The sequence below is a fragment of the Lepisosteus oculatus genome, unplaced genomic scaffold (assembly GCF_040954835.1).
Source record: "Lepisosteus oculatus isolate fLepOcu1 unplaced genomic scaffold, fLepOcu1.hap2 HAP2_SCAFFOLD_70, whole genome shotgun sequence".
Taxonomy (NCBI): domain Eukaryota; kingdom Metazoa; phylum Chordata; class Actinopteri; order Semionotiformes; family Lepisosteidae; genus Lepisosteus; species Lepisosteus oculatus.
Window position 1 is genome coordinate 378840 of NW_027168257.1, and position 19919 is coordinate 398758.

Genomic DNA, 19919 nt, shown 5'->3' on the forward strand with positions numbered 1-19919 from the left:
ACGAAAACAGAACAAAGCACAAAAAACCCTCAAGTCCTGCAGTTGGATAGTTGGATAGAATGCCGTTACGCGTCCAAGCCGTATTTTCAAGACGTGATTCCCTGAGTCCAAAAAATTTGTAAGTTCTTTGGATGACCTGTGGACCGATCTTTCACGATGAAGAATTCCTTAAGAAGAATAGATCTCGGCCCACCATCCCAATGCCTCCATCTCAAAACAGCAACCTCCCACTGCCCTTAGTCTGCAAGGCAGTCCTTTCAAGTGCGATGATGACGCCGGGACCTTCGTTGCCTATTGTACGAGCTGAACTTTTGTGCTCATCAATTCAACGGTCTTTCCATCAACTCATCTTGTCTTTTGACGCTTCGTGTTTTGTGCTCCTTTGACTATCGGCATATCGGGTGACTGCAAACACTGAAGTTCTTGCTTACGGAGTGTGGAACAGTGTTTTCAAGTGATCGCTTTTCTGTCATGTTGACGCCGAGTGAATCTTTCTTTGGCAACATGGGCAGGCTGACAGCAAAAGTAATGGCAAATTTCTTGACTTATTTCTGAATATGAATGTTCTTTAGAAAAGGGATGCGGCATTGCTTCTCCCCCGTGTAAAGGTCACGCATTCCAGACGTGGTTATGAGCGAACAGTTGCCGCAAGTGTTTGAAAAGAGCAAGCAGCCATGCCCCGTGTGAGGATCAAACTCAGGACCTTCAGATAAAGAGACTGACGCGCTACCAACTACGCCAACGAGGCCAGCTGCAGTGCACAGCCGGAAAGTTTGCCTCATATGGATTTCAGTCGCCCGTTCCCTAATCTTCAGACGCCCTCTGCTGGATGTTGCATTTGCCTTTTGATCTCACCGATACTTTTTTGGTCTGTTTCTGTTGCGAGTCCGTTTTTCAGATCTCACCTAGCACAAGTCTCTCTGGCTGAAGTGGCCTCTCTGCTTCAGCATCGTGCCCTCACTCAGCCATTAAAAACGTCACTCGGACTTCTGACATGCTGACATGAAATGTCAAGAGAGAGTGGCGGAGACGCTTAAGGCAGAGAGAAGATGAAGAGGGGGCGTGGCTGCGAAATGATTGACAGCTGCATGACGCTCTCCATGCAAGGTGTGACCACAGGCTAAAGGACACCTTTCAGCACATCAAGCTCTAAGCACACACCTGGAGGACGTGGGAAACGATCCCGCTACCTCTCGCATGCAAAGCGAGCGCTGTACCATGCAAGCTAAAGGTCTGACTGGACGAGCGAATGACGCCTCTCCCCCGTCCTCAAGCTCGCTGACAGGATAAAATAGAAAGTGCTGCCGTGGCTCATTGGTTTAGGGGTATGATTCTCGCTTAGGGTGTGGGAGGTCCCGGGTTCAACTCCCGGCTGAGCCCTTGTGTGCTCTTTTTGTCCTCGTCCACAAGACTGAGAACTGATATCCACATCACCTTGCAGCATCTGCTTATAGCAAACGATGGAATGTGACTAATGACTGAACGAGCCTGGTGAATACTCATCACGTGGCACAATGAGAGCGTGCAGTCAGCTGTCCAAGGCAGCAACCTCATTGCTCGTTCAAAAGAACACGTACTGAAAACTCATCACCACTATGTCGTAAATGAGCACCGCAATCGCTTGTTGTCATGCGTCCTTACTTGGGAAATGCAGAAGCAAAAACTGCCCTCTCTCAGCCACCGAAACGTGTGCGGCTCGCCTTGCACTCTCTGCGCCTCGCATATTTATGGAGCTGTCTGCTCTTCTTTCTGTTGAAGTACGCAAGTTACGGGGCGTACTGCAGACTATGATGTGCTCAATGACAGCTTTCAAGATTTGAAAACTATGAGCTTGATGGCTCAAGTCGAACGAATGTGGTTGTTACGCAATTGATGATCAAACGCACATATTCTAACGATTCGTGAGAGTATGTTCTAAAGGTCCCTGGCTCGATCCCGGGTTTCGGCATTTTGTTTCATCGCTCCCTTTGTTCCTCTCTCCAGCGCCCCCTACCTAAAATGACGCGTCCCTTTCTCAGCCCGAAACGCAAGCGATACACCAGCAACAAACCGTACAGGTTTCCGTAGTGTAGTGGTTATCATGTTTGCCTAACATGCGAAAGGTCCCAGGTTCGAGACTGGATGCAAACAGCCTCTTCTTGCACGCTCCTGCACTTCACAGAGGTCTTGAACCACCAGTCATTTGTTCCCAATGTACTTCCGGTGCGTTCATGCACTCTTGTACCAAACGCACGTTTTTTCTGTACCTGGAGCCGATCATTTGCAATTGGGCTGTCCCGACAGAACAAGACGAGCTGTCGGCTCAAAAGCAGCGCAACACCTGCGAGAACAACAGAAAGATTAGTACCCAGCGGGGGCCTCTTAGTGAGCCCAAAATCTAATCAAGAATCGACTCCAGCAACAGGGCTGGGCGCATTGTTCCATACTCCGACCACTCTTGGTGTAAACAGGTCCCTCCTGGTCTCTGCATGAAATGCACTTTCCTGCGTTTGCTTTGGTGTAACTGGCTTCCCCTGCATGGGCGAATGTGAAGAAGATCCTTAGTAAGTCATTGAAGAAACCCGAGAAGAGGTCGGAGTGGCCTCTGTCGTTCATCAACGATCCAGTCAGGCAGTACTCCTCTGTAAAGCGCCGTTCGTTCACATCGATTGGCTTTTTTTTGCCTTCATTCATGCAAGTAGTAAAAGCAGACGCCCCTATTCTGCCGTGACCCAGATTTGAACCAGGGTTGTTGCGGCCACAACGCAAAGTACTGACCACTATACGATCACGGCGAGTTACCGATACACACGTGGCAGGGCGGAAAAGGCTGTGCTCTCTTCGTGTGACATAAACGGAAAAGTCCTGACGTTGCATTTCAACTGAGTCCCAGTATACATCGACCCTTCGACACTTTGAGTGACAACTCTCTTGCGTTTTCTCATATTTATGTAGTTTGCTTGCATGATGCCGGGAACAGGAGGGTTGTTCGCTGCCATATGGTCTAGTGGTTAGGATTCCTGGTTTTCACCCAGGCGGCCCTGGTTCGACTCCCGGTATGGGAACGTGTCAGTTTTGCCTCCTGCTTTCCAAAAGATCAGCACCGTGTACGAAGGAGCCGCATTAAAACTACTCGAACGTGCAAAACGTGCGAGAAGAGGGGGCGCTTGTTTCCAGCCGAAACTTCTCGCGTGTGAGACCAGCTGACCATCGCTGCAGGAGGTGGGAGGGTTACTCTGGTAGACAGGGCTGACCTTCGGCAATAGGATCTATACTCTCCAAGATGATATTTGCACTTTCTGGAGAGGCGATTTTCTCCACGTCAGCAGCCCGATTTCGTCGATTGCGTGGAGAGGGCTGTAGAATGTGACGCCGCCTTTCCTGCTCCGTCCATGACAGGCGTGCTGGTCTCTGGAGAGAGAGCACAGTCCATCAGCGCACTCCAATAAAGGCACTGGAAGCAGCTGAATCGCATTGGCGAAGCTCAGCACTGGGCCGCTGGGCATGTCTTACCACCGTTTCCGTAGTGTAGTGGTTATCACGTTCGCCTCACACGCGAAAGGTCCCCGGTTTGAAACCGGGCGAAAACAGACTTCTTTTGTCGCCACGCACAAAAGGGGATTGGGGATTCGCCTAGCGCTGTGATCGAACAGACCCACTCACCTCTTAGTGTGGCGAGATCTGCACAGTGCATGTCGCAGCGCATCCTTCTTTCACTTCAATGCGCGTCCTGATGTACCCCGGTCTCCCGCGTGACAGGTGGGGACAGGTGACAGGTCCTATACTAACGAGGAAGACATCGCTCTCTCCGACCCCCCGGCATCGTGTCCCGACCCACCGTGCTGGAAGCCGACGCGTGCTGTGATTCCTTTACGGAGCAGAAATGACAACCGAGGAGCCGAGAGATCATTTCAGCATTTCGCGTCTGAACGGAAAACACAAACGACCAACTCAGAATGACTTGCCTTTGACGCTTTTCAAAGCGTTCTTTGTGCACGACGACTGCGCCGCCTAGCAGATACAAATGGGTTGTACAACTTTGAACTAGTAAATGGAAGAGGGCTAAGCCCCCTCTCTTTTAGCCCAGGTTCGATCTGTCTCCCAGAATCACCAGGGCGCACACACACACACCCGTGCCGTTGAAGTGCTCTGCTTCATTTCTAAGGGCAACTCAACATTCACTCCTACCCCGAGTGCAGAAAAGACAGCGTCCGCAGCAACAACAGCTCAGGTCTCTGCACAGGAGCTAAGCTGCCCCCATCTCCTCTGCTCTGCGGCTCCTGCAGAGCGGAGTCCTGCCTGGAGCCGTGTTCGCAGGCGGCGGCTCCCCACGCTCTGTCTGTGCGTCGTGAAATTAATTAATAACGTTAATAAATTTATAAAGTTAATAAAGTTATAAATTAGAAATTAATAACGATATAATTATATTCATGTACCGCAACACAAGAATAGTACACGCTGTACATTGTCTGTCGATAATGTTTCTGTAGTGCTTTAGTGGGTTAGGTTCCTGACTTCCATGTCACACGGTCTATGATTGAATCCCATGGAACTATGACTTTATTTTTTAACAAACATTTCTTTGAAAAAATGAAACGTTTCCCTTGGTCAGAGATTAAATAAAACCTCACTTTTTTAGGTTTTACTGTGCAGAGTGAGGTTTTACCTCACTTTTTTTGAGCAGAAGGTTTACTGTGACCTGAGAAGGGCCGGCATCCAATCACGGTGGTAAATACACACAAGCTCTCACTCATCTGAGCTACACGGCTACCAAGATGATCTCGGGTGCGCCGAGCTGGTACGGAACATATTGAACTGATCGATGGCGAATTGTCTCTCAGACAGGCTTTTCACCTCTAAGCTCCCTGACTGACAGTGATCAGCTAGGTAGTGAAACAGTCAGCTGCTTCTAAGCCTTAAACAGCTGCATCTCGGCGCTTCCACGGAGAGATGATTTTAAAGCCGAACATCACCCATTGGGAACACCTTACTATCACTAGTTTAAGAGACTCTTAAGGTCTTGCAGAGGTGCCTGTCTAATAGCATGCGCTTTGCAAGCTATAGGTGTTTAGGCTGAGGCAGAATGCCTGTTAACAAAATGTTTTTCTAAAGGGGCCTCGCACTCTTTTCCAAGCAATGGTCACCATCCCCACAATGTAGTCATGTCCTAGGACGTCACCTGTTAGTCTCCATTTGTCTGCCACCAACATTTTAGGTTACGGGGTCACAACCGCACCCCGGAGAGCATAGGAGCCGTTGGCGTTCTGGCTGCGCAGATTGGGCTGAAGGTGGGGCGCTTGAATCTCGCTGTTGGAGGCCGTCTGAAACTGACCCAAGCCTTTCCCTTGAATTAAATGTAAATAAGAAATGAACCCCAGATGCACATGGAATCAATCACGTGTTTCCTTTGAGCCGTTTCAAAGACTGCTCCAGAGTTTACCTTGCACAGATGCGCAAAGATTAATGATGGGGGTGCACGCTTCCAGGCGCCTTACAACTGTAGGGACTGATTAGAGACAATTCGTAGCGTGTACTCATTTCTCTCTATTCCCCGTGTTGCAGTGGTAGGATGACATAAATTCCTGCTTCGACACGTAACGGCAATATAATCAAGTGCAGGAGCTGAGGGCTTTAGTTTTGTTTCGTTTTCCATGGCGTTCGTAAGCGCGCAAATCAAAGGCAATTCCTGCGTCTAACACGAATGTAAATGCTTTTGAAAGTGCAGTGTGGTGCAGCTTGTAAAAACCATTTGTGGTTTGTTGATGTTTTTTCTGTCTGCCAAAGTTGCATTTTGACATCCGGACTGGGGGACTTTATCATTTGAACGTGAAGCCAGCCTTAAACCCTCTGAGGCGTGTCTGTCTGCCGGCACGAATCTTGTGAAAGGTATTTTTTTTTTAACGGAGAGCGACTTTAAAAAGGTTTCCGCAGCCACCTCGCACTCCGTGTTAGATTATAGGAGGAATGCGGCGGCAGCGAGCTCGCTTTTGTCGTGGCCGAGTGGTTAAGTGCGTTGGGGCTTCCCCGCGCAGGTTCGGAATTTACCGACTCCGGCGTCTGCCGCACGTCGCCTTGTGCCTGCGCGGCAAAGGCAAAGTGCCGTTTCTCCTTTCCCGGTACTATAAAAACGCTAAATCGCTTGGACCCGCTGCCATTGAAAGCAATTCTTCAGATAACCACACATTTTGCGTTCGCACCTCTGGTGGCTTATGCCTTTGAAAACCTAATGAATAAAGCTGAAAGAACCGACACGATATGTAGGTGCTCGTAAACCACGCAGTAAAGAACTGTTAACAGCAAGGGTTTCAGTGGGTTAACTGAGGAGAAGGCGTGATCGCTAATTGTTGACTTTTTATTTGGTGTTAGAAACACTCTTACTGTGCATGACGTGCAACAAATGTAGCCACAGAAATTGCATCACGCTTTCATGTATGCTATTGCAGACACCAACGTTGCCTAGATAGAAAACCGAAATAGCCGTGGGTTTGCTTGCTGGTCTGAAGGATCTCTCTTCGAATCTCTATCATTTGTCAATGGAAGTAAAAGGCGCTGAAATCTCATACGTTCAGAATCAAACCCGCAGCTGTTGTTCGACTTTATTTCTTGACTAATTACAACTGAGTGTCGCATGAGCAGTTACGTAAACTTGTCTGATATATTTGAACACAAATGCCGTTCTTCAATTAAAACTAACAGTACATTGTCAGGGACATTCAGTTCTATACAAACAAGAGACAGACAAGAGAACATTTAGTATATAATAGACAGAAAGAGGTTCGAATCCTGCCGACTACGTTGTCCACCTCCTGTCGTTGTGTTTCGGCGCAAGCAAAGAAGCGCCCCTGTTCGGTGTTCCTGGTGGTTTTAAAATGCCAAATTGCTTGTACCCGCTCCCTTGCAAATAAGTTCTTCAGCGTCCGCGAATGGCATTTTACAGCTGGAAGCAGATGTCGACGCTTTTTGCACAGAGCACCAAAAAAGCGTCTTTTTTGAAGGCCCGTAAGTAGCACAGACTGCTTAGGGAGTAGCCCGATGCGTTTAAAAACAACCCGAGCCAGGCAGGAGTCGAACCTACAATCTCCTGATCCGTAGTCAGACGCGTTATCCATTGCGCCACTGGCCCTGGTGTGACATTGCAGGACTGTAACCCAGTGAGATCAGCACTGCAACTAGTAAAATATTACCCCCGGTTCATTCTTTTCTAAAAGTGAGAAACACCTGTTTTCTTCATTTTGTCTGTTTTAAAACCATATCTCTTTAAACCAAACCAAGAGTTTGTCTTTTGCACTGATATTCTGATTCATTTCGATTTCAAAGAAAAAAAAACATTATCTTCCAAAGCATCATAAAATTGTCCCTTCTTCCAGACTCTACTTCTCTCTTGTAGTAGTACAGCAGACCTTTCCAGGTGAGCAGATCACAGAGTCCGAAATGAGCTTCCTCCATCAAGCAAAGTACCTGAACATGACTCTGTCTTCATAAAAGCGCCCCTGTAATAAAGACATTAAATCCGAAACCAAGAGGGCAGTTGCCTACTGAAGTTCAAGAAGTCATCAATTTTAACCTAGCAACACATTAAAGGCTGCATCTATACAAGTACGATTCTAGAAATGCTCACCAGATTACATTTTAAGAAGGAACTGCGCTTCAGGTTCCGCCGAGATCTTAACTCGGATGGCAGGATTCAGAGTCCGGAGTGCGGACTGATGGCGCACGGAGGGTCCACATACTGTGGATCCCTCAGTGATCTTCCGCGTGTTCAAACAGCCAGCGTGTGACTCCCCTGTCCCCGTGACCTCATTGCTCTGCTCTCGCCTCTGTGCAGCCGAGCCGGACTCATGGTAAAGTGGAAAAAAATATGCCCTCAACGTGAGATTTACTCTGGAGCGAGGATAGACGTTACCTTTTTATCGTTGAACAGGATGTATGTGATGTGGCGACTAGGTTCAATTTTGTATCCTCTTTAAAAGATTAAGGACTGGGGTGAGCGTGATTTACCACCCTTTCAGCTAAGAACCCGACGTGCGGACCGTTTAAGCTGCATAGACTCGGTCGTTTAACTCTTCTCCATTAGCAGGGTTAAGGTTAAAGAAAAAAACATTGCTGACTTCTTTTTTTTTTTGCTAGCCGCAAGCGCTGATTAGGAAGGTTTGTATTTCATGTTTTGCAAGTTGCATCCATTTTAAGAAAAACAAGTCGTTCAAGACAGGAAATGAATGCTTGCATTTAATTAAGTCTAGCCGAAGGCAGTTGTCCATAATGACCAGTTCTGTTCGAGAAGACAGAACAAAAAAGGCACCGCTGGGATTCTGAACTAGGGTTTCCTGTTTACTAGACAGGCGCCTTAAGCAACTAAGCCATGGCGTCCCAGGAAAGCTGTCCTTTTGCAGCCACTTGGACACACCACTCAGACACATCTGCATTCGGTGTGTGCTCCGCCTGCTCGCTGAGCAAGTTGCCACCTTTACATACAATAGCAACATCAACACCAAGAGAAAGGGTGACAAATGGCTTTTATCTGGAACTTTTCATGTCCAAGGAGCTCAATGTGCTTTCTGTGTACAACAGGGCCACTGAACTCCACACTGGCCACTGAACCACAGCAGTGGCTTGCTGGCTTGACATCTCCCAAGGAAAATGTTAAAATCGCATGTGGAACATGAAAATGACCCTCGAGTATGAGGGAAAAAAAAGAAAAAGATCATTTGGAGTGCGCCAACCCATGTCCGGACAGCCCAGTGTCGTTGACGAGGTGGCCGAGTGGTTAAGGCGATGGACTGCTAATCCATTGTGCTCTGCACGCATGGGTTCGAATCCCATCCTCGTCGTTCTCCATGTCTGACACGTGTGCCCGTTCAGCGTTGGCACTCCTGTCGTTTGCTCAGGTTCTAGAGCCGTACATTTTCTAGCGGTGGCTGAACATGGTATAGTAGGCTAACGTCAGTCTCGAGCAGTAACAGTAACGGTATTTACGTGCCGCTGCTGCCAAGTGGCTCTGGGTTGAGACTGCGGTTTCACTTACTCGCAACGCAAACGGAGAAAGCGGTTTTTGACAGTCTCTTGAGAGACTGCACTAGGTGTTTAGGGATAGACTTTGTCAGTTCCCCCTGGGATGGTGGCCTCTCAAATAGTTTGTGATTCCTCTAGACGTTTCTACAGTAGAAGCCTGCTTCGTGGCTTAAATCCAAGCTAAGGAAACGAGTTAGAGGTCTGATGCAGAACTGCGAATTCAATGAAGGGGAACAATACAGTACATTGCACTGTATGTGTGAGGAAAGCTGCCCCCTTCAGTCCCTTGTTGACCGAACAGAGGACTGTAAAGGATACCGCCAAGAAACTTAAGGTTGCTGGTTGGAATCCAGCTCCAAAGAAGCCCCTTTGGGTGTTATGTCATCAAAAAGTAAGAACAGCGAATCTCCCTTTGATCAAAAGCGCAACAGAGCTGTTTTCCGTGGAGCAGGTTTCAGAGCCGTAGACCTGTTTTATTTGTAGGGCAGGGCGCATTCCCAAACGCGAATCTCCTGTTTTAGAAATGCTTTGGGCGGCGTGAAGTGAAAATAAGAAGTGGGCTCCAGATGCACATGGAAGCAATCAAGTGTTTCATCCGAGCTGTTTCAAAGACTGCCCAAGAGCTTTCCTTTCACAGAGGCGCAACGATTAATGATGGGGGTGCACCCTTCAATGCGCCTTACGACTCTAGGGAGTGATTGAGACGATTCGTAGCGTGTGCTCATTTCTTTCTATTCCCCGTGTTGCAGTGGTAGGATGACGTAAATTACTGCTTTGACACGTATCGGCATTATAATCAAGTGCAGGAGCTGAGCCACGGCGCCCCAGGAGTGTTGTCCTTTTGCAGCCACTTGGACACACCTTTAGAAAAACATTTTGTTAACAGGCATTCTGCCTCAGCCTAAACACCTATAGCTTGCAAAGTGCATGCTATTAGACAGGCACCTCTGCAAGACCTTAAGAGTCTCTTAAACTAGTGATAGTAAGGTGTTCCCAATGGGCGATGTTCGGCTTTCAAATCATCTCTCCGTGGAAGCGCCGAGATGCAGCTGTTTAAGGCTTAGAAGCAGCTGACTGTTTCACTACCTAGCTGATCACTGTCAGTCAGGGAGCTTAGAGGTGAAAAGCCTGTCTGAGAGACAATTCGCCGTCGATCAGTTCAATATGTTCCGTACCAGCTCGGCGCACCCGAGATCATCTTGGTAGCCGTGTAGCTCATATGAGTGAGAGCGTGTGTGTGTACCACCGTGATTGGATGCCGGCCCTTCTCAGGTAACAGTAAACCTTCTGCTAAAAAAAAGTGAGGTAAAACCTCACTCTGCACAGTAAAACCTCAAAAAAAGTGAGGTTTTATTTAATCTCTGACCAAGGGAAATTGTTTCATTTTTTCAAAGAAATGTTTGTTAAAAAATAAAGTCATAGTTCCATGGGATTCAATCATAGACCATGTGACATAGAAGTCAGGAACCTAACCCACAGCGCCACCAGCACAGTCACATGCTGAGTGCTGAAAAAGCACTACAGAAACATTATCGACAGACAATGTACAGTGTGTACTATTCTTGTGTTGCGGTACATGAATATAATTATATCGTTATTAATTTCTAATTTATAACTTTATTAACTTTATAAATTAACTTTATAAATTTATTAATTAATTTCACGACGCACAGACAGGGCGCGGGGAGCCGCCGCCTGCAAACACAGCTCCAGGCAGGACTCCACTCCGCAGGAGCCGCAGAGCAGAGGAGATGGGGGCAGCTTAGCTCCTGTGCAGAGACCTGAGCTGCTGTTGCTGCAGACACTGTCTTTTCTGCACGGGGTAGGAGTGAATGTTGAGTTGCCCTTAGAAATGAAGCAGAGCACTTCAACGGCACGGGTGTGTGTGTGTGCGCCCTGGTGATTCTGGGAGACAGATCGAACCTGGGCTAAAAGAGAGGGGGCTTAGCCCCTCTTCCATTTGCTAGTTCAAAGTTGTACAACCCATTTGTATCTGCTAGGCGGCGCAGTCGTCGTGCACAAAGAACGCTTTGAAAAGCGTCAAAGGCAAGTCATTCTGAGTTGGTCATTTGTGTTTTCCGTTCAGACGCGAAATGCTGAAATGATCTCTCGGCTCCTCGGTTGTCATTTCTGCTCCGTAAAGGAATCACAGCACACATCGTTTTCCAGCACGGTGGGTCGGGACACGATGCCGGGGGTCGGAGAGAGCGATGTCTTCCTCGTTAGTATAGGACCTGTCACCTGTCCCCACCTGTCACGCGGGAGACCGGGGTACATCAGGACGCGCATTGAAGTGAAAGCAGGATGCGCTGCGACATGCACTGTGCAGATCCCGCCACACTAAGAGGTGAGTGGGTCTGTTCGATCACAGCACTAGGCGAATCCCCAATCCCCTTTTGTGCGTGGCGACAAAAGAAGTCTGAAGTCTGTTTCCACCCGGGGACCTTTCGCGTGTGAGGCAAACGTGATAACCACTACACTACGGAAACGGTGGTAAGATGTGCCCAGCGGCCCAGCGCTGAGCTTCGCCAATGCGATTCAGCTGCTTCCAGTGCCTTTATTGGTGTGCGCTGATGGACCGTGCTCTCTCTCCAGAGTCCAGCACGCCTGTCATGGACGGTGCAGGAAAGGCGGCGCCACATTCTACAGCCCTCTCCACGCAATCGACGAAATCGGGCTACTGAAGTGGAGAAAATCGCCTCTCCAGAAAGTGCAAATATCATCTTGGAGAGTATAAATCCTATTGCCAAAGGTCAGCCCTGTCTACCAGAGTAACTCTCCCACCTCCTGCAGCGATGGTCAGCTCTGGCCGCCTGGGTGAAAACCAGGAATCCTAACCGCTAGACCATATAGGAGCGCACAACCCTGCTGTTCCGGGCATCATGCAAGCAAACTACAGAAATATTAGAAAACACGCAAGAGAGTTGTCACTCAGAGTGTCGAAGGGTCGATGTATACTGGGGCTCAGTTGAAATGCAACGTCAGGACTTTTCCGAATTATGTCACATGAAGAAAGCACAGCCTTTTCCGCCCTGCCACGTGTGTATCGGTAACTCGCCGTGATCGTATAGTGGTCAGTACTTTGCGTTGTGGCCGCAACAACCCCGGTTCGAATCGGGGTCACGGCAGAATAGGGGCGTCTGCTTTTACTACTTGCACGAATGAAGGCAAAAAAAAGCCAATCGATGTGAACGAACGGCGCTTTACAGAGGAGTACTGCCTGACTGGATCGTTGATGAACGACAGAGGCCACTCCGACCTCTTCTCGGGTTTCTTCAATGACTTACTAAGGATCTTCTTCACATTCGCCCATGCAGGGGAAGCCAGTTACACCAAAGCAAACGCAGGAAAGTGCAATTCAAGCAGAGACCAGGAGGGACTTGTTTACACCGAGAGTGGTCGGAGAATGGAACAATGCGCCCAGCCCTGTTGCTGGAGCCGATTCTTGATGAGATCTTGGGCTCACTAAGAAGCCCCCGCTGGATGCTAATCTTTCTGTTGTTCTTGCAGGTCCTGCGCTGCTTTTGAGCCGACAGAGCTCGTCCTGGTCTGTCGGCACAGCCCAATTGCAAATGATCGGCTCCGCGTACAGAAGGAACGTGCGTTTGGTACAAGAGTGCATGAAGGCACCGGAAATACATTGGGAACAAATGACCGGTCGCTCAATACCTCTGTGAAGTACAGGAGCGTGCAAATCGAGGCTGTTTCCGCCCGGTCTCGAACCGGGGACCTTTCGCGTGTTAGGCGAACGTGATAACCACTACACTACGGAAACCTGTAGTGTTTGCTGCTGGTGTATCGCTTGCGTTTCGGGCTGAGAAAGGGACGCGTCATTTTAGGCAGGGGGCGCTGGAGAGAGGAACAAAGGGAGCGATGAAACAAAATGCCGAAACCCGGGATTGAGCCAAGGATCTTTAGAACATACTCTCACGAATCGTTAGAATATGTGCGTTTGATCATCAATTGCGTAACAACCACATTCGTTCGACTTGAGCCATCAAGCTCATAGTTTTCAAATCTTGAAAGCTGTCATTGAGCACATCATAGTCTGCAGTACGCCACGTAACTTGCGTACTTCAACAGAAAGAAGAGCAGACAGCTCCATAAATATGCGAGGCGCAGAGAGTGCAAGGCGAGCCGCACACGTTTCGGTGGCTGAGAGAGGGCAGTTTTTGCTTCTGCATTTCCCAAGTAAGGACGCATGACAACAAGCGATTGCGGTGCTCATTTACGACATAGTGGTGATGAGTTTTCAGTACGTGTTCTTTTGAACGAGCAATGAGGTTGCTGCCTTGGACAGCTGACTGCACGCTCTCATTGTGCCACGTGATGAGTATTCACCAGGCTCGTTCAGTCATTAGTCACATTCCATCGTTTGCCATAAGCAGATGCTGCAAGGTGATGTGGATATCAGTTCCCAGTCTTGTGGACGAGGACAAAAAGAACACACAAGGGCTCATCCACGAGTTGAACCCAGGACCTCCCACACCCTAAGCAAGAATCATACCCCTAAACCAATGAGCCACGGCAGCACTTTCCATTTTATTCTGTCAGCCAGCTTGAGGACGGGGGAGAGGCGTCATTCGCTCGTCCAGTCAGACCTTCATCAATAAGTCAAGAAAGCCGCAATTACACGACTGCCTTGCAGACGAAGGGCAGTGAACTGCACCCGGTAAGAGGGGAACAAGCGGCACTAGGCGACACCGAGGCATGAGCCCCAGCGAGGGGGGTTAGCTTGCATGGTACGGCGCTCGCTTTGCATGCGAGAGGTAGCGGGATCGTTTCCCACGTCCTCCAGGTGTGTGCTTAGAGCTTGATGTGCCGAAAGGTGTCCTTTAGCCTGTGGTCACACCTTGCATGGAGAGCGTCATGCAGCTGTCAATCATTTCACAGCCACGCCCCCTCTTCATCTTCTCTCTGCCTTAAGCGTCTCCGCCACTCTCTCTTGACATTTCATGTCAGCATGTCAGAAGTCCGAGTGACGTTTTTAATGGCTGAGTGAGGGCACGATGCTGAAGCAGAGAGGCCACTTCAGCCAGAGAGACTTGTGCTAGGTGAGATCTGAAAAACAGACTCGCAACAGAAACAGACCAAAAAAGTATCGGTGAGATCAAAAGGCAAATGCAACATCCAGCAGAGGGCGTCTGAAGATTAGGGAACGGGCGACTGAAATCCATATGAGGCAAACTTTCCGGCTGTGCACTGCAGCTGGCCTCGTTGGCGTAGTTGGTAGCGCATCAGTCTCTTTATCTGAAGGTCCTGAGTTTGATCCTCACACGGGGCATGGCTGCTTGCTCTTTTCAAACACTTGCGGCAACTGTTCGCTCATAACCACGTCTGGAATGCGTGACCTTTACACGGGGGAGAAGCAACGCCGCATCCCTTTTCTAAAGAACATTCATATTCAGAAATAAGTCAAGAAATTTGCCATTACTTTTGCTGTCAGCCTGCCCATGTTGCCAAAGAAAGATTCACTCGGCGTCAACATGACAGAACAGCGATCACTTGAAAACACTGTTCCACACTCCGTAAGCAAGAACTTCAGTGTTTGCAGTCACCCGATATGCCGATAGTCAAAGGAGCACAAAACACGAAGCGTCAAAAGACAAGATGAGTTGATGGAAAGAGCGTTGAATTGATGAGCACAAAAGTTCAGCTCGTACAATAGGCAACGAAGGTCCCGGCGTCATCATCGCACTTGAAAGGACTGCCTTGCAGACTAAGGGCAGTGGGAGGTTGCTGTTTTGAGATGGAGGCATTGGGATGGTGGGCCGAGATCTATTCTTCTTAAGGAATTCTTCATCGTGAAAGATCGGTCCACAGATCATCCAAAGAACTTACAAATTTTTGGGACTCAGGGAATCACGTCTTGAAAATACGTCTTGGACGCGTAACGGCATTCTATCCAACTATCCAACTGCAGGACTTGAGGGTTTTTTGTGCTTTGTTCTGTTTTCGTTGACATCGCATTCGTAAGAGCGTCAAAAAAAGGCAATTCCAGCATCTAACACGAATAAAAGGGCTATTGAAACTGCAGGGCTGCGCAGCTTCTAAAATCCTTGCACACAATTCTCCGTTATTGTTACTTCCTTCTTTCTGTCTAACAAAGTTCCCTTTTCCTGACCGGACGGGGAGACTATCATTCCAACTTGAAGCCAGCCTTAAGTTCTCCGAGGCGCATTTGTCTGCTAGCATGCATTTTGTGAAATTTTTTTTTGTTGTTGTTAAACCAAAAGCGACTTTGAAAAAGGTTTCCACCGCCGCCCGGCACTCTATGTTAGACTGTATCAAGAAAGCAGCGCGCGCTGCAGCCGTGGCCGAGTGGTTAGGGCGATGGATTAGAAAGCCGTCGGGGTCTCCCTGCGAAGCTTCGAGTCCTGCCGCCTACGGTGTCGTCGTGTGTCTGCGCAACAAAGGAAAAGCACCCGTTTCGCTTTTCCCGCGACTTTTAAAACACGAATGATCTGGATTTCTACATGAATGGCTCTTAAAATGTGATCTGATCTTCATCTGACGCATAATAATAAATAAAGACAGTCTTGTTTAACAAACAACACACAACATTTTACATTGTCAATTCAGTTCAAATCAATGTATTTCTATATAGCGCCTTTCACAACAAGGTTGTCCCAAGGCACTTAACAATGCAAGTTGTTAAGAGCCTTGTGTCTAATATGCCGCCTAGGTTACGTGCTGTCTCTTTGAGGCAAATGTTTAAATCCTCTGAGTTAAGTGCTGAAGTTATAGTAGTCCTATCAGTATTGTTGCCTCCGATCAACAGATCCTCAGTTTTCTCAGAGTTGAGTTACAAAAAGTTTTCACACATCCAAGTCTTTCCTTCATTAATGCATTTAACTAAAGTGATAATAGAAGAGTTGTCATTTGGTGGAAACAAAATGTTTATTTGAGTGTCATCAGCATATGAATGAAAGTTCATATTATTTTTTCTTATTATCCTACCTAGCAGCAGCATGTAGAGAGAGAGAGCAATATTGGTCCCGGCACTGATCCGTCTGGTACCCCAAATTGAACTGGTGACGTTGATGAAGCAGTACAATTATTAGATATTTGAACATAATGAAAACGATGAGTAAAATGTGAAGTAAACCACTGAAGGACGGTTCCAGATAAGCCAACCTCAAACTCAAGCCTGTGTAACAAAACAGAGAGGTCAACCGTGTCAAAGGCAGCTCTAAGATCTAGAAGCACAAGCACTGTTGCATTCCCCGCATCAGTAGCTAAGAGAATATCATTTACGACTCTCGTTAATGCAGTTTCAGAAACCAGACTGAAATTTCTCAATTATATTATTTGAATCCAGATACGATTGACGTTGGGCAACAACTATTCTCTCAAGACTTTTAGATTGAAATGGGACCTTTGAGACAGGCCTGTAGTTGTTAAGAACTTGTGGATCCAAATTTGACTTCTTAAGGAGCGGTCTAACAACTGCTACCTTAAATTGATCAGGTACAACGCCTGACGCAAGCGATGCATTCATCATACTAATTATAGGTCCTGCCAGTCCTTCGAGGGAATCTTTGACTAGCTGAGTGGGGATGGGATCTAGCGAACAGGTGGTTGACTTTGTCTTACGTCTGTGTTCATGAGTCCACCATAAGAAGAAATCTGAACAGGAGTGGTGATCATCCGAGGTCACCACGGAGGAAACCACTGCTCTCCCCAACAAAAAAACCACCACTGCCCCTCTCAAGTTTGCTAAAGACCACATGGATGTTCCACAGCAACTCCTGGAACAATGTTCTGTGGACAGACGTGACAAAAGTTGAACTTGTTGGTAAATGTGCACAGCGTTATGTTTGGAGATAACAAAACACTGCATACCAACTCCAAAACCTCATCCCACCTGGGAAGCATGGCGGAGGCTGTACGGCTTGCAATCATCGAGGGACCGATGAATTCCAAGATGTATCAGGAAATTCTACAGCAGAATGTCAGGGTGTCTGCCTGTGATCTAAAACTCGAAAGACGCTGGGTCATGCAGCATGACAAAAATAAAGGAGTACATCAACAACAGAGTGGCTGAAACAGAAGAAATTCCGTATTTTGGGATGGCCAAGTAAGAGTCCTGACCCCAATCCCATTGAAGTGCTGTGGCATGATCTGAAGCAGGCCGTTCAGCGCAAGACATCCCAAAAATATACATGAACTGAAACAGTTTTGCATAGAGGAATAGGCCAAAATACCTCCTAACCGCTGCTCAGGTCTGACCAGCCGCTACAGAAAGTGGGGGTTGAGGTTTTTGTCAATAAAGGAGGTTCCACTAGCTCCTTAATATAAGGGTTCACGTACTTTTTCCATCAATGACCTTGATTGTTTAAAACATTTGTTAAAACAGCAATGTCAAATGTTGGGCGTGTGTTGTTTGTTAAATCAGACTCTCTTTATTGATTATTATGACTTAGATAAAGATAAGATCACATGTTAGGAGCCATTCATGCAGAAATCCACATCATTCCGAAGGGCTGTTTACAAAAGTTTTTCTTCCAACTGTATGTGAGAGAAAAGCAGAGCCGCTCACTGAGTAAGGTGGGGTTGTAGCTTCGCAAATTGCAAGGACATTTGTACTCTCAAAAGGGGACAGGAGCACCCCAGATGGGACTCGAACCCACAATCCCTGGCTTAGAGTGCCAGTGCCTTAGCCATTAGGCCACTGCGCCACACTGGGTGAGGTTGATCACGCTGATGAAGAGCCAGTTTTTTTTTCCTTTGCTTTTTCAAAGGGATCCCCAAAAATAAGGGAAGTTAGGCAGCAGAAGGTTTACTGTGACCTGAGAAGGACCGGCATCCAATCACGGTGGTACACACACACACGCTCTCAATCATCTGAGCTACATGGCTACCAAGATGATCTCAGGTGCGCCGAGCTGGTACGGAACATATTGAACTGATCGACGGCGAATTGTCTCTCAGACAGGCTTTTCACCTCTGAGCTCCCTGACTGACAGTGATCAGCTAGGTAGTGAAACAGTCAGGTGCTTCTAAGCCTTAAACAGCTGCATCTCGGCGCTTCCAAGGAGAGATGATTTGAAAGCCGAACATCGCCCATTGGGAACACCTTACTATCACTAGTTTAAGAGACTCTTAAGGTCTTGCAGAGGTGCCTGTCTAATAGCATGCGCTTTTCAAGCTATAGGTGTTTAGGCTGAGGCAGAATGCCTGTTAACAAAATGTTTTTCTAAAGGGGCCTCGCACTCTTTTCCAAGCAATGGTCACCATCCCCACCGAGTGTCACAATGTAGTCATGTCCTAGGACGTCACCTGTTAGTCTCCATTTGTCTGCCACCAACACTTTAGGTTACGGGGTCACAACCGCACCCCGGAGCGCAGAGGAGCCGTTGGCGTTCTGGTGGCGCAGATTGGGCTGAAGGTGGGGCGCTTGAATCTCGCTGTTGGAGGCCGTCTGAAACTGACCCAAGCCTTTCCCTTGAATTAAATGTAAATAAGATATGAACCCCAGATGCACATGGAATCAATCACGTGTTTCCTTTGAGCCGTTTCAAAGACTGCTCCAGAGTTTACCTTGCACAGATGCGCAAAGATTAATGATGGGGGTGCATGCTTCCAGGCGCCTTACAACTGTAGGGACTGATTAGAGACAATTCGTAGCGTGTGTTCGTTTCCATATACGCCCCGTGTTGCAATGGTAGGATGAAGTCAAATACGGCTTGGACGTGTAACGGCATTCTATCCAACTGCAGGACTTGAGGGTTTTTTTGTGCTTTGTTCTGTTTTCGTTGACATCGCATTCGTAAGAGCGTCAAAAAAAGGTAATTCCAGCATATAACAGCCAGCCTTAAGTCCTCTGAGGCGCATTTGTCTGCTAGCATGCTTTTGTGAAAGTTCAAATTTGGACAAACACAATCTGTGGCGTTTAGCGTGACATAGTCTTGCAGGCATCGTGCTGTCTCACTGCAATACTATACCACTGGAGGAAACAGTCCATCTGGCCATGAAACTCATTTGAACGTCTAGCTACAGCAACTAACAATATCATGATTTATTCAGGATGTGTGGAATCAGAACATCCCGGAGACAGCTTCCGAAATCGTGAGCATTCTCTGGTGGTGTCCTGCTGGGATCCTGTGGGCGTGTGTTGGTGGTATAGTGGTGAGCATGCAAAAGCCACTGCATTGGCCAGGAATCGAACCCGAGCCTCTTACTTGGCAGGCAAGAATTCTTCCACTGAACCACCAATGCTCAATACCTGTACCTTCAAAAAAGACGCTTTTTTGGTGCTCTGTTCAAAAAGCGTCGACATCTGTTTCCAGCTGCAAAATGCCATCCGCAGACACTGAAGAATTTATTTATTTAGACACCGCTCAGAATCCCCTGTAAGATTCTCCCTCAGTTCCTTTGAGCAGTGTTTTACCTCTTTCAAAAGGCTTCACTTTCCTAGTCACATTCCAAGGCTCATCGAACCCGGGCTGTTTCCTCCAGCGGTATAGTATTGCAGTGAGACAGCACGATGCCTGCAAGACTATGTCACGCTAAACGCCACAGATTGTGTTTGTCCGTTCGTGTCAGTCGTCCTGCAACCACGGGAAGTGGGACACAAACATGCTGCAATGCTTTCAGGACGTTAGGATTTGTTTATGCAACATCCGAGAAGAGTACTTGTGGCTTGAATGTGAACTGTACGTGCCCGCCCCCTTTCCTCTGTAGTGCATGAGTTCCTCCCGGCATGCCCTTCGTCATTGTTCTGTCATCTTGTATTTAAAGGGTTGTATTTCTGCTGCTGAAAATAAGCAACGGTTTTCTCACAACGCCCTTTGTTTCCGACGGAGCCCTTGTCTGTCATGAAATTCTTCAAAACCTCAAGCTAGAAGAAGAAGACGACAAATATGAAGCGTTACAGCAACGACATGCCATGAGACGATTGATAACGATTTCCGTAGGATCCCCGCGGT

General features: G+C 47.7%; 5 non-coding genes across 5 annotated transcripts; 3 read left to right on the forward strand and 2 right to left on the reverse strand.

Moving 5' to 3' along the window:
* Positions 1-2972: 2972 nt before the first annotated feature.
* trnae-uuc (transfer RNA glutamic acid (anticodon UUC)) lies at positions 2973-3044 on the forward strand. The gene has a single exon. It is a non-coding gene; the product is annotated as a tRNA-Glu (tRNA).
* Positions 3045-3496: 452 nt separating this feature from the next.
* Positions 3497-3569, forward strand: trnav-cac (transfer RNA valine (anticodon CAC)). Its single transcript has one exon. It is a non-coding gene; the product is annotated as a tRNA-Val (tRNA).
* A 3460-nt stretch (positions 3570-7029) lies between these two features.
* trnar-acg (transfer RNA arginine (anticodon ACG)) lies at positions 7030-7102 on the reverse strand. The gene has a single exon. It is a non-coding gene; the product is annotated as a tRNA-Arg (tRNA).
* A 1623-nt stretch (positions 7103-8725) lies between these two features.
* Positions 8726-8807, forward strand: trnas-gcu (transfer RNA serine (anticodon GCU)). Its single transcript has one exon. It is a non-coding gene; the product is annotated as a tRNA-Ser (tRNA).
* Positions 8808-12690: 3883 nt separating this feature from the next.
* trnav-aac (transfer RNA valine (anticodon AAC)) lies at positions 12691-12763 on the reverse strand. Its single transcript has one exon. It is a non-coding gene; the product is annotated as a tRNA-Val (tRNA).
* Between the last annotated feature and the right edge of the window lie 7156 nt (positions 12764-19919).